Below are 14749 nucleotides of genomic sequence, written 5' to 3' on the forward strand. Positions count from 1 at the left end.
TAATGAGCACAGGGACTAGTCCCAAGTGCATTGCTTCCCTTGCTAGTTAGACCCATTACCATGTTAGCACGCCCCTGTGGGAGTGCCAACATGCTAATGAATGTGCAGCATCAGAGGAAGATCTCACCTCTCCACTGCCATCGCCGCCATGTCAATTGTTTTGCCATTTGGGTTTTGCACTGCCAAGCAGAGTTTTTGCCCAAATTTGTCACAAAAAGGCTGCAGTTTGAACTGCATAGTGCGGACAAGAAACCCAAATTCCCATAGACTAAGCTTGAAAAGCAGAACACATCCATTTTGGCATTAAACGCTGCAGTTGAAAAAGCAGGTAAAAAGCAAAGTGGGGTCTTAGCCTTACACCCTTGGGACTAGTCCCCTCGCTCGTTAGCATACGATAAGATCTTTAGAACTACTTTTTCTAAAGATCTCTTTATCTATGCTACCAGATGCAGGACGGTGAGGCAGGAAATAGCAATATGCACCCAGAACTGCTCCTGGTTTTGGGTGCATATTGGACCTGACAGGTTTCCTTTAAGATGCTTTAGGCACCTTAATGGGAATCTGTCACCAGATTTTTGTATGCCATCTTAAAGCATCATGATGTAGGGCCAGAGACCCTGATTCCAGTAATCAGTCACTTATTACTGGTTGCTTTAGTTTTAATTAAAACTTGTTTTCCTCTGATGGAGCTGTAACAGTCTTCAGAATGTCAGAATGGTGAGCTCTGTTTAACCTTGCCTATAGCACTGATTGACAGCTTTCTGTGTACTCCTATTTCTGTGTATTCATAAAAGCCAGACGGAGTGGAAAGGGTTGATTGCCACGCTACTGTGCAATAAAGTTAAATAAATCTTCAATATGTGACTTTATTCAACGCATTTCAAAGTAACCTCCTTCATGAGGATCATCACAATCACCAAACGTATGCTTTGAATGTAGAAAAATGTGTCTTGCTTTAACTACACTAACCTTTATGTCTTCTAATACGCATTAAAACGGTGGCCATTAAGGGGCCTTATTCCTTACTGCTGTTGTAAAAAGGCGCTAAGGAATAAGTGGATAGCGCTGCCTCCCTCTGGGTGAAAATCCCGCTAGTGTCATCAATATAATACAGCTGACATCCGTGAGTATCGGTCCTGACTGGTATTGGAAGCAATCAAATCCATCTTACCCCTTAAATACCACTGTTGCAAAGTTGTTTAGAAGTGGGTTAAAACAAAAGATCCTTTAGCAGGATTGTCCTGCCATGATCGTAATCGTGTCTGCTGATCGTTGCCATGGTCCCCAGAGGTCATTTTATGACCCCAGATTATGGTGGTCTTTTAGATCCTTCTATGAGCAGGGTCTTAAGCTGGAGTCACACTAAACGACAACGACGTCGCTGTTACGTCACCATTTTCTGTGACGTAGCAGCGACCTTGTAAGTCGCTGTTATGATCGCTGCTTAGCTGTCAAACACAGCAGCCGAAGCAGCGATCATAACGACACGCGTCGCTGTGCTGCAACATGTGCAGAGAACAGGGAGCCGCGCACACTGAGCGCTGGCTCCTTCGTCTTCTAGCTACAGTACACATCGAGTTAATTAACCCGATGTGTACTGCAGCTACATGTCACAGTGCAGAGAGCAGGGAGCCGCGCACACTGCTTAGCGCTGGCTCCTTGCTCTCCTAGCTACAGTACACATCGGGTTAATTAACCCGATGTGTACTGCAGCTACATGTCACAGTGCAGAGAGCAGGGAGCCGCACACTGAGCGCTGGCTCCTTGCTCTCCTAGCTACAGTACACATCGGGTTAATTAACCCGATGTGTACTGCAGCTACATGTCACAGTGCAGAGAGCAGGGAGCCGCGCACACTGAGCGCTGGCTCCTTGCTCTCCTAGCTACAGTACACATCGGGTTAATTACACGATGTGTACTGCAGCTACATGTGCAGAGAGCAGGAGCCAGCGTTGGCAGCGTGAGAGCGGCGGAGGCTGGTAACGAAGGTAAATATCGGGTAACCAAGGTGGTTACCCGATGTTTACCTTGGTTACAGCTTACCGCAGCTGCCAGATGCCGGCTCCTGCTCCCTGCTCGCTTCATTTCGTCGCTCTCTTCGCTGTCACACACAGCGATCTGTGCGTCACAGCGGGAGAGCGACGACCAAAAAATGAAGCTGGACATTCAGCAACGAGTGGCGACCTCACAGCAGGGGCCAGCTCGTTGCTGGATGTCACACACAGCGACAGCGACGGGACGTCGCTGCAACGTCACAGAAAATGGTGACGTAGCAGCGACGTCGTTGTCGCTGTGTGTGACACCACCTTAACAGGCTTGGTCAGTGAGTCACTGATAGGTCTCCTCCACTGTTGTACAGGAGTACAGCAGTGCATGAGACCATTGATCAAACTAAAAAAATATTCATGTTCCACAGTGGAAGTGAAAAAATTAAAAGTTGAATATGAATACAATATGTAAAAAGAAAAAACCCAAAAAGGAGTACAGAAATCATAAAAACTAATTTCACCACTAAAAGCACAGCATTTACATTAAAACATAGAATTAAATACATAGTTGGTATTGCCGCCTCCAGATGGAGTCCAAAGTGTTTCCATCTGCCTCATTATAGTGAGTGATTTCATCAAGGGTTTTGTCTGAATCATATTTTTGTGGGCTTTACACAAAATTCCTGATGTAAGTGCTCAGAGTAGAGCACAAGAATGTGATCCCAGTCCTATATTAAAAACGATAAAAAAAAATATGTACCCCAAAATATTACCAATAGCGATGAGGGAACCTGTTTGATAAAGGATTGCAAATATCAAATTCTGTACTAGCCTTAGCCTGTTTGACTCAGGCTCGGTAACGCAAGCACTTTCCCCAAATGTCAGCAATGTTTTGTTCAATAATTGATCACAGTTTCCAAGATAATTTGCTTTTCTAATAACATGTTATGCTTTTGGATAGGATTCTGGTGCTGTATGATGAATGGGGGGGTGTATTTAATGAGTGGAGGGGTGGGGACTCAGGAGAAGCCAGAGGCACGCTGCGCTTTTTTTTTAATTTTTTATAAACTTGTTTCTGCAGCCAATCATGGCGTAGCAAACATGCAAGAGGTTCTTACTATAGTTGAGCGCGGTTCGTGGTTCATGGTTCTCCAGTTCGCGGTTCGAGTGATTTTGGGGGCTGTTCTAGATTGAACTAGAACTCGAGCTTTTTGCTAAAAGCTCGATTGTTCTAGTTACGTTCGAGAACGGTTCTAGCAGCAAAAAGCCAAGCTAATTACTAGCTCGCTTTTCGCTGTAATAGTGTAAGTCACTCTGTGACTCACACTGTTATGAAATTTCAGCGTATAGTGTGCGGGGACTGCGCATTCAGATCACTGCTGCTGGGATAATGGCGATCGCCATTTTTTTTTTCCCTTGTCTTCCTTCCCTAAGCACGCGTGTAGTGGGGCAGGCCAGCATGTCAGCCAATCCCAGACACACACAGCTAAGTGGACTTTTAGCCAGAGAAGCAACGGCATGTGTGATAGGATGTCCATGTCATATGTCCCTGCATTATAAATATGGGCATCTGCCCGTCTGGACGCCATTATCTGCCTTCTGCGTCTGGGTGTCAGTCACCGCAGGTGCAGCTCCTGTCTCCGATACTGCTGTGTATGCTCTACACACAGCGCTATACAGAGTAGGGATAGAAGTTTCTTTCAGCCCTTGTAAGGGCTAATAACAGCAGGCTCAGAGCCACAGGTGACAGTCAGGTCCGTGCAAAGAGGTTTTAACAGCTACAGATAAGAGCGTCTGTGTAGCTAAGGTCAGGGAGTTCCTTGCTGCATTTCACCATTAGGAGGGATAGAAAGTGAGGCTTCCTTTCCTCTACACTGACCCACAACCAGCCACTGTACCCTCCTGCCCTTTGCACACTCAAGCTCATTGTTACTAAGCCATTATAATAGCAAACACTGAGGAAACTTAGTGGCATCATAAAAGTGGCTGTTGGACTTCATTATTGTCCCACTGGTGCAAAGCTATTTGCGGCACCACTGCATTGCTCACTCAAACTCATTTTTACTAAGCTATTATACTAGCAAAACTGAGGAAACTTAGTGGCATCCTAAAAGTGGCTGTTGTACTCCATTTGTGCCGCACTGGTGCCAAGCTATTTCTAGCACCTCTGCATTACACCCTCCTGCTCTGTTTTTAATAAGCTATAATAATAGCAAAAAATGCTGCTAGTTAGTGGCATCCATAAAGTGGCTGTTGTACTCCATTTGTGCCACACTGGTGCCAAGCTATTTCTAGCACCTCTGCATTACACCCTCCTGCTCATTTTGCTACGCAAATTTTATAGCAAACTATAAAACTATATAACTATAGCCAACAAGAAGGTGCCCAGTCTTCTATTCTATTATGCTCCGAAAGAGCACACCTCCATGTGTTGAACCCATTGCGGCTTTAGGCCAGAGGTAGGCAGGGAGAGGGCATCGATGCAGGCCGCCACCACAGTTGGTAACACAGAACGTTTAAGAACAGCTCCTGTCCTTTCAGTCCTGCTAGTGCAGCCCAGTGGCATAAACAGGCCTGCTGCTGCTGATGCGCCTGCTGTCCACAGGTGTGTCCCCTATGCACACGGACAGCATACCCAATGGCCCCTGTGTTGTTAACAGTGAGTTCCGGGGCTGGGTGGTCGTGTGGACCCTGTGACGCTAACAGGGCTCCCAGTCTCCAGATCCGAGCGGCGTCTAACTCGGTTCAGGCTACTATTTAATTCAGAGTCAACCTGCTCTGTATCCTCCACCGAACATTCCAGTTGCCAACCTCTCCTTTTCCATCTGTGAGCACGGTGGACACCAAATGGCGATTGGGATATCTACCTTTCTCTTTCTTTTTAATATTTTTTATATAGCGGTAACATAGTATATACCACCTTATCCAAATCTGCCAGTCCCACCATAACAGATGTTGTTTCTTCAGCAAATGTTACTGTTGCTTAACCACCAAACCCACAGACACAAACTTTTTTCCCCTTTCCAACACACCTGTTCCCCTTTCCACCAGCATCTGTCCTTTTTCAACTCAGTTTGTATATGACCAAAAATGCAACTCTGCAGAGACACTGTACTCAATGCCGTCTCAGCACAGCAGCCATCCCTTGGTCCCTCAGATGTGGACAAGTAAGACCATTTCCTCCTATCGATGAAAAAGCGTTGAGATTCACTCTGTGCATCACTGGTGTTTAGTGGAAAAGCAGATGTAAGATTGCGTAACACCTTCTGCTGATACTCCTGCATACGTGCGTCCCTTTCTATGGCAGGAGTTATTTCGCAAAATTTTGTGTTGTACCGGGGATCTAACAGTGTGGCAACCCAGTAGTCAGCATGACTTGGAATTCGTACAATCCGAGGGTCATGTTATAGGTAGTGCAGCAAGAAGGCGCTCATGTGTCTTGAGCATCCAGGAGGACCAAGTCCTTGGTGTGTTGGTGGCGGAGAGGTGAGAATCGTGCCTCCTTCCTCTGCCCTCTCCCCACAACCTCGCACAACCGAAATGTGAGCAAGCTCTCACTAATCTGCTGAGTCTTCCATGCCCATCGCCAGTTCGTCCTCCATTTCTTCCTGGGCTCCTGCACCTTCCTCAACTGTTTTGCTGATACTATGCGCCCTTGATAATCCCTCTCCCTCACCGTGCCGCTGACTGTCTGGACCTTGGAGATCTTGTTATCCCTTCCGCATATGACTCCTCCAGTACTTCCTCCCTTCCTCTTGTCCCAACACCTGACTCCGAATAATGCTTACAGTGTGCTCCATCATGTAGATGACCAAAATTGTCACGATGAGAATGTCATCGCCAGTGTTAAACATCTGCGTCGACATTTGTAAACTTGTATGCCTTCCCTGATGAAGCAGTAAAGTACACTGACGCGAAAACGCGCGTTTGGAGGGTTCTATTATACTCTGGTGGGCACATCAACCTCCTGTGGGGACAACTGTGAATTTAAATGGGTAAGCAAATAACTGCAGTTTACTAACGTCCATTGTGACTAAAGCTGGTGTCACACACAGCGACAACGACGTCGCTGCTACGTCACCATTTTCTGTAACGTTGCAGCGACGTCCCGTCGCTGTTGCTGTGTGTGACATCGAGCAACGACCTGGCCCCTGCTGTGAGGTCGCCGGTCGTTGCTGAATGTCCAGCTTCATTTTTTGGTCGTCACTCTCCCGCTGTGACACACACATCGCTGTGTGTGACAGCGAGAGAGCGACGAAATGAAGCGAGCAGGGAGCAGGAGCCGGCGTCTGGCAGCTGCGGTAAGCTGTAACCAGCGTAAACATCGGGTAACCAAGGGAAGACCTTTCCCTGGTTACCCGATATTTACCTTCGTTACTAGCCTCCGCCCTTGCTGCTAGCGCCGGCTCCTGCTCTGTGCACATGTGGCTGCAGTACACATCGGGTAATTAACCCGATGTGTACTGTAGCAAGGAGAGCAAGGAGCCAGCGCTAAGCAGTGTGCGCGGCTCCCTGCTCTCTGCACTGTGACATGTAGCTGCAGTACACATCGGGTTAATTAACCCGATGTGTACTGTACCTAGGAGAGCAAGGAGCTAGCGCTAAGCGCGGCTCCCTGCTCTCTGCACATGTAGCACAGCGACGTTATGATCGCTGCTGCGTCGCTGTGTTTGACAGCTAAGCAGCGATCATAACAGCGACTTATACAAGGTCGCTGTTACGTCACAGAAAATGGTGACGTAACAGCGACGTCGTTGTCGCTTAGTGTGAACCCAGCTTAATCCACTGCTGATAGGAATGCAGTTGTAATTGGATTGTACCCTTCTTGGAAAAGGTTAATACTTAACCCCCACATGTTATTGTAGCCATATCACCTTGCCCGGGGGTATTTTCCTCCCCTTCTTTTGCCTCACTTTTTTTCTGTAATGTATTTTTGTATATGATCTTTTGTAATTAATTTATGTGATAAAATAAAATAAAATGTACAACTTTTTAATGGACTTGGAAACTCCATTTTTTCTTTGCTGTTCATGTAGTCCTTTTGGAGTAGTCTATAATGTCTTTTGACATCCTTTTGTAGGAACTATGGAAATGTTTGTATTCATATTTGTAAACTGTGTAGAACGGTGCATATGTCCTTGATCTGACACCACTCCTGCAGCATGATCTGCACCACCTCTGGATCAAGTTAGCCCAGGGTATACATCATAACGTATTGCAGCAGGGTTCGGCGGTGCTGCCACAGACGCTGCAACATGTGCAGATTCAAATTCCTGTGTGTCGGAACATCGCATTTCAGACATTTAACCGCCAGACCTTAAGACTTCAGGAGCGATGAAAGTTGTTGAGCTACTGGGTGCGAACGATGGAAGTGAGCACATAGCGAGCGTGCCCGCTGTACAAGGCCATGTAGGCCGGGATGTTGTTTTAAAAATTGCTGGAGAATCATTTTAAACACGTGAGCCATACAAGTCACGTGTGTCACATGGCCTGACGAAGGCACGCTGCCATGTTTGCATCATTGCTGCACACGGCTGTTAAGTCACCACCGTAGTCCACTACGTCAATTTGTACTCCTGTCGCAAAGTGACAACGTGTTCCTTTCGTGCATAGTGCTGATTATGGGAGAGGAGTCGACGCCAGCGACGCAGGTTATGCTCACCCACTGGGCTGCGTTACCTTGACATATGCAGAACCAATGGCTGAATGCAGGTGGAGGGTATCTCACAGATGAAGTACCATCATCCAGCTACAACCAATGGGAAGACACAACACCCTTTTTTAGGCCCCTCCTGTCTGAAGACCACTGCCAGACATAGCTATGAACCTCTGGTTACTGTTACCCCCAGTTTAGTTTTATGAGTTTGTGTGCTTGTTACCTGACTACTTTTCCTGCTTGCTGTTTAGGTACCTCGTTGGCCGATTTGCATTTCACCTCTGCTTGTTTTCTGATTAAGTCCTGTCCCTCCCATTCTGTTCCTCTTCCTCAATTAATGTTTTGACCCTGCATGACTACTATTCTCTGGAACTGCAGCCTTCCACAGGTATTGATCAACTTGGGCCCTGTGTCATTCAAAATCACTGTATAGGGGTTAAAGGGTTTCAGGGTTCTGGGGGTCCAGCTTGGTGAGTGGGTTCCCTCTAGCCTATCCTTTAAAGCCCGTCTGAGTGTGTCGATCCAGGCAGGCGTTACACCGTGCCCTCGACAGAAGGACATGTAGGCCGGGATAGTGTTTTAAAAATTGCTGGAGATTCGGATTCAACACGTGAGCCATACAAGGCACGTGTGTCACATTGCCCTGAAGAAGGGTTGCAGACTCGTTTGCATCATTGTCGCACCCGGCATTCCCTGGCTGCTGGTTGAGTGGAGACAACCATTGATGAAACTCGGTCTCACTCTACAAAGCTAACCGTCCACAACTCCTCAGCGGTGTCTCACATTTCCCCTACATTTCAAAGTAAACATTTGACCGCCTGATGGCCTTGAGCTCTGCTGCCAGCATAGTAAGGAGGTGTGTGGGATTCCTTGGGCGCAGTTACAAGGAAGGGTGGCCTGACCACACAGGGTTTGGGCTGAGGTGCAGGAACAACATGAGGTTGATGAGGAGGCAGAAGCAGTGGAGGAACTTGTACATACAGAGGAAGGATTGAAACACACAACTCGTGGGGACGGAAAGACTTGTACAGCAGACACTTCTCCATCTATCACCATAGTTACCCAGTGCCCAGTCAGCGACATGTAACGGCCCTGTCCATGCTTACTGTTCCAAGTATCTGTGGTGAAATGCACCCTGTCACACAGAGAGTTTCTCAAGGAAGCGGTGAGATTGTGTGCGACCTGCTATGTTAGCGCGGGCACCCCTTTCTTAGAGAAGGAGTGGCAAATGGCCATCGGCTCTTGGGGCACTGCAATGGGCATAAGGTCTCGAATATCCTCGGTGACAAAAGGGTGTAAAGGCAGCCTTTCTGTAGACAAGTTTGAGATGCTGAAACTAAACCTCTTAGGCATGTCATGCACTTCGAAAATCATGTAAAAAACAGCGAGGGGACTCCAACCACAGTCTCCCTCGTTGCCACTAATTGGGCCACACACACCCCACTTGACTGGCATCAGTTGATCCCCCTTTTCAAAATGAAAAAGATGCTTTGCATGAAGCACTCAAAAATACGCGTGCCTTTCGCCTCCCCTGGATGACCCAGGGGAAGAAAAGTCCTCAGAGCCATGTCCACAATGTCAGTGGACAGACGCGTGTGCTTATCTGTCAGCAGACCCCCAGCAGAACTGAAGACAGGTTCCGAGAGAACGCTGGCTGCAGGACACGACAAGATCCCCAAGGCATACGTGGCGAGCTCAGGCAATTTATCCAGATTGGAAGTCTAAAATGAGCAAGGCTCAAGTTGCACAGTAATGGCATCGATGTTCCCTTCCATATACTCATATACAAAAACCTATAAAACGTGAGTGACCAAGCCAAATAAAAATATATATAATCTTTATTGAAAATCATTAAAACAAACATGTAGGACAAACAATGATGAGGACACATTCAGTTAACCTCAGGTAAACAGAAATATACAAACAATAAATAGCAAATATGCATACTGGCCGTGTGTCAAAAAGGCATAAGATAGTGCACCAGAAAAAATACTGTCAAGTTTCTTAGGGAGCCGAAAGTCTTTGGGTAGATAAGAAATGTCCCAAAGAACGCCTATGAAATAGGACTATATTAAATGCAAGCTGAACAAAGCTTAGTCCTTCACTAAAGACTAGAAGTATGAGATCCGCATTCCCATTACCGCAACACGTGGCATATATCAAGGAAAGCCAAGAGAGCATATGTCTATGATAATAACAGGATTGTAATCCTATAGGATGTAAGTGTAATGGTTATAAAAACATAGAAAAATCAAGTGGTATAACCACAAAGTGTTTCCCAAATGCCTACAGTCCCAAAAGGGAGGGACAGGATCTCAACCACACATATAGGGATGAAGACAGAAACCGACACAAAAAAAAAAAAAAAGTGCCAGAATGACACTGTAGCAACAGGGCTAGACTAAGGAAGTCATATTCCCAGTGTTATAATGCATGAAGAGGATTATAACAAACAAAGAAGGCGGCATGGCTTACAATACCAACAGTGTTTACACCTTACAAAGGCACAAAACCAGCCATAAAGACCCACCTTAACACTGGGTTATCAGCCCACAATGACACACACCAAAATGATGTTAACCTGAGGGTAGAATACCCCGACACGTGTTTCGCAGAAAAGCTTCTTCCAAGGGGTGCTGATGCCAGTCAATACCCAGGTATATATACCCCCATCCATCAGCGTGATGTGTAGCAGCGGCGCTCAATCACAGCTCCACCATTGTGCACATGGGGTCTGGCGTCTGACATCATCATGCTCCGCCCATGTCAGACTCGTCATCACATGGGAGGAGCATGGCGAGGCAGGAAGACACGTCGCCCCACAGCACAAAGGGTGGGCGGAGAAATGAGCGCTCCACACCCGCTGGGAAATACTGCCATAGAAACAAGGCAAAACAACAATGTGTCAGTGGCACACAGCTCAGAGACCACTCATACAAACAAGAAACACACTAGAGTGCACGCAAGGTTCAAGCCCGAAGAGTATAGGAAGAAAAATTGTAATGCCATTTGTTTAGAAAGGATTATTAATTTTATAATAAAAGGAAAAAATGAAAAAAAAAAAAAAAAAAATATATAAGTATATATATATATCTTAATACAAACATGCATGCAAAAGCATGCACATACATGTCCCCATAAGGATTCTGCACACATAAAAATACAATAACCATGTGAAAAATACATATAATATAAAATATAAGTCTAAAAGTGCATAGTACAAAAATTGCTGTTACACAATAGCAATAGAAAAGTGCATAGTGCATGTAAAACTAATGCAAAAACGCATAATAAAAGTGTAAAGTGCAAAGATGACCAAACATGTATTAAAATGCATATGAAAGGCCCATGTGTAGTGGCGCACAACGAAAATCAGCAAAACCAATGCTCAGCATATGTTGTGCAAAGGAAGGTGTTCGAAACCAATGTAGAGACAATGTAAAAAGAAACAGAAAAAGATATAAATATACATACACAGAAGAGATAAAAAGACATATAAAAACATGATATCTTTATTATGGAAAAAAAAAAAAAAAAAAAAAGGGGAACCATATATATTAAAATACACATGCAAGAATGCATATGTATACCTACACGTGCACATATACATGCATACACACATAAAAATGAGAGAGAAAAGAAGTGTGCCAAGAATATTACATTAAAAATACAATACAAATAATACAAAAATACGTAATGTGGTTTGTAGAAATCCACTTGTGAGGATGTCCACAGGAATGAAACTAAAAACAAAGACAAAGACAGGGGGAATTAAAAACAAATTTATTAAAAAACCATTCAGATTAAAATATACCGAAGGGCATAGACTAAAAGCGAATGTTAAAATTATAGGAATGGGACAAAACTCATGACGTCATTAAGGCCATGTGGACGAACAGAACCAATCTTAGAGATCCAACGGGTTTCTAATTGAGCCAACCGCTTCTTAAAGTCACCTCCTCTACTATCCAGGATCACCTTATCAATTCCAAAAGCCTGCAACCCACTGCTGTTGCAGCCGTGCTTAGACTTAAAATGTCGTGGGATAGGCTTTAGGGTAGAGGTATCCTGGACAGTGGCTGCCTTCTCAATGTCACGCACATGTTCTCTGATACGTGTTTTCAATGGTCTAGATGTAAGACCAACATATATAAGATTGCATGGGCAAGTGGCATAATATACCACATGCGTTGTGTTACAGGTCATGTGTTGAGTAATCCGGAATTCATGATTTCCGTCACTGGACTTGAAATTCAAAGCTCTGACCATATTCGGACACGCAATGCAACTGCGGCAAGGATAGAAACCCCATTTGGGTCTCGCTGTTCCAAAAGAATTACTCTTAGGGCCTTCATAACAGCTATGTGTAAGGAGATCCTTCAAATTGGGAGATCTCCTATATGTAACAGCAGGGATCGGTGGAAGATACTTAGACAGAGTTGGATCAGACCGAAGGATAGGCCAAAATTTTTCCAAAATTATTTTAACTTCTTGCCATCTGTTGTTGTAGGTAGAGATAAATCTTACCTGCTGATCATTCTGCTTCTGCCTATGTGAGTGTAACAAAGCTTCCCTCTTCATGTTTTTGGCTCTCAAAAACCCTTTCTTGATGCTCCTGTTTGAGTATCCACGATTTTTAAAGCGATCGCTCAGGTCCTCAGCTTGTTTGTAAAAGGCATCTTCGGACGAACAAATTCGTCGAGTCCTCAAAAACTGGCCTGTTGGAATACCAGAGATAAGGGAATAAGGATGCGATGAAGTAGCATGTAGCTATGCGTTAACAGACGAGGGTTTCCGAAAAACCTCAGACTGTAAAAATCCATTGGCATCCTTAGAAACCAGAACATCAAGAAATTCAATACTAGATTGACTGTACTTATGTGTTACCTTGATGTTCATGGAGTTCAAATTGAGTTTCTGCAGAAACATCACCAGATCCCCCTCTGAACCCTGCCAAATCATAAAAACATCGTCAATATAGCGGGTCCAAACAAGAACTTGTTCAATATACTCAGAGAAATCAGGTGAAAAGAAAATGCCCCTCTCCCACAGCCCCAAGAACAAATTTGTATAAGAGGGCGCGAAAGCCGCCCCCATTGCAGTACCTTGGAGCTGCAGGTAGAGGGCGCCCTTGAACAAAAAATAATTATGAGTGAGGGCAAAATCGACAAGGGAGAGGAGAAAATGGATATCATCCAGATCCATCATGGTCATGTTTAGAAAGGTCTCTACGGCTCTCATCCCATCATGATGACGTATAGACGTGTACAGTGACTCGATATCACACGTCACCAGCCACATATCATCATCCATTTGAATATTCTCAATTTTACGAAGGAAGTCATTAGTATCCTTCAGAAAGGATGGTAGATTTTCCACTATGGGTTTCAAGTGGAAATCTATATACCTACCCACAGTCTCACAAAGACTTCCATTTCCCGATACAATAGGACGTCCAGATGGAGACACTGTATTCTTGTGGACTTTCGGTAGTAGATATAGGCAAGCCATCCTGGGAGACTTGGGAATGAGACCTTCTTTCATCTCCTTGTTGATTATACCATTCTCACAGGCCTCTTCCAAAATAGCAGATAACTGTGTATGAAAAGAAGAAGTCGGGTTGAAAGTAAGTTTCTTGTAACAAGTGCCATCATTCAGCTGCCTGAATGCCTCCTTTTCATACATCACAATGGGCCATACGACAACGTTACCCCCTTTATCAGCGGGTTTGATGATTACATCCCTTCGTTTTTTCAAATCCTGTAAAGCCCTTCTCTGAGATTTGGAGAGATTGTCGTTTGGTATCCTAGTGGAAATTCTGCTAAACTCTTCAGAAACCAACCGCACAAATACATCTATATCGGGATACATGGTAAGAGGAGGAAATTTCTTGGGTTTCGGAATCATAAACTTACCACATACAGACGGGACATCCTGTTCACCACCCAATTCTTTGAGAATTTCTATGGCCTGTAGTTCTTCACTAGACCAACCATCTGATTTTTCGTGGATTTTCTTTAAAACCAATTTGCGAGCAAAAAGGTGTAAATCCTTTATTGCTATAAAGGAATCAAATGAACAAGTAGGGGAGAAACTCAAACCCAAGCTCAAGACATCGATTTGGTCAGTGGTAAGAGAAATATCAGATAGATTAATTACCTTCAATTTAGTGTCCGGAAGATGAGGAGTCTTTTTCTGTACAAAACCCTTGCCAACATATTTGCGCTTCCCAAATCGATCATTCGTGTTGCTCCTCAAGTTATATGTTTCTGATTCATCTTCAGTGGAGGAAATAGACGTTGATGCTATAGATCGTCTATGATGTCCCTTATGCCAGTATGCATATTTGCTATTTATTGTTTGTATATTTCTGTTTACCTGAGGTTAACTGAATGTGTCCTCATCATTGTTTGTCCTACATGTTTGTTTTAATGATTTTCAATAAAGATTATATATATTTTTATTTGGCTTGGTCACTCACGTTTTATAGGTTTTTGTTATTGAATGAGTGTAGCTATCTTTACCTTTTGGTCATTTAATTGGTTCTCATATCTTTTTCTGTGGCTTACAGATTGACCCAACTATGGATATCAAATCCCGTGACAAAAATTGGTTGTCCAGTATTGATACACTATTTAATGATGAGGTCACGATCAGTGACACAGTAGGAATGGGACACTCCTCTGAAATTAAAAACAATTTGAAATATCTGTTGAAGAAAAGACTTAGGATCTGGTGGGGTAAAGCTACCCTTGAAAAATATTTGAGTAAAAATTTGATACCTCGGGGTCTTCGGGTAAGAATTCTGCCTTCCTTCCCTGTGGAAGACCTTGAGTTTAGAACTAAGTGGGAACAAGTTTGTGATACCTGCTCCAAGGATTTGATTCGTCTTCTAATTGAAATTAATCAAAGCAGCTTAGTTTCTGTGGAAAAGGAGATTGAAAACAACCAGACGAAATTGAATGAGATCCTGTCTACACTAAGTATGGAATCTTTTAAAGTAGACGTGGATAAACAATTTCTTATTTGGGAAAAAGAGGTTCAAGAACAGAAAGTTAAAAAATTCCAGAGAGATCTCCAGGATTACCAACTTAAGAGAGTTTAT

The sequence above is a fragment of the Anomaloglossus baeobatrachus genome, chromosome 6 (genome assembly GCF_048569485.1).
Source record: "Anomaloglossus baeobatrachus isolate aAnoBae1 chromosome 6, aAnoBae1.hap1, whole genome shotgun sequence".
In the NCBI taxonomy this organism is placed as follows: Eukaryota; Metazoa; Chordata; class Amphibia; order Anura; family Aromobatidae; genus Anomaloglossus; species Anomaloglossus baeobatrachus.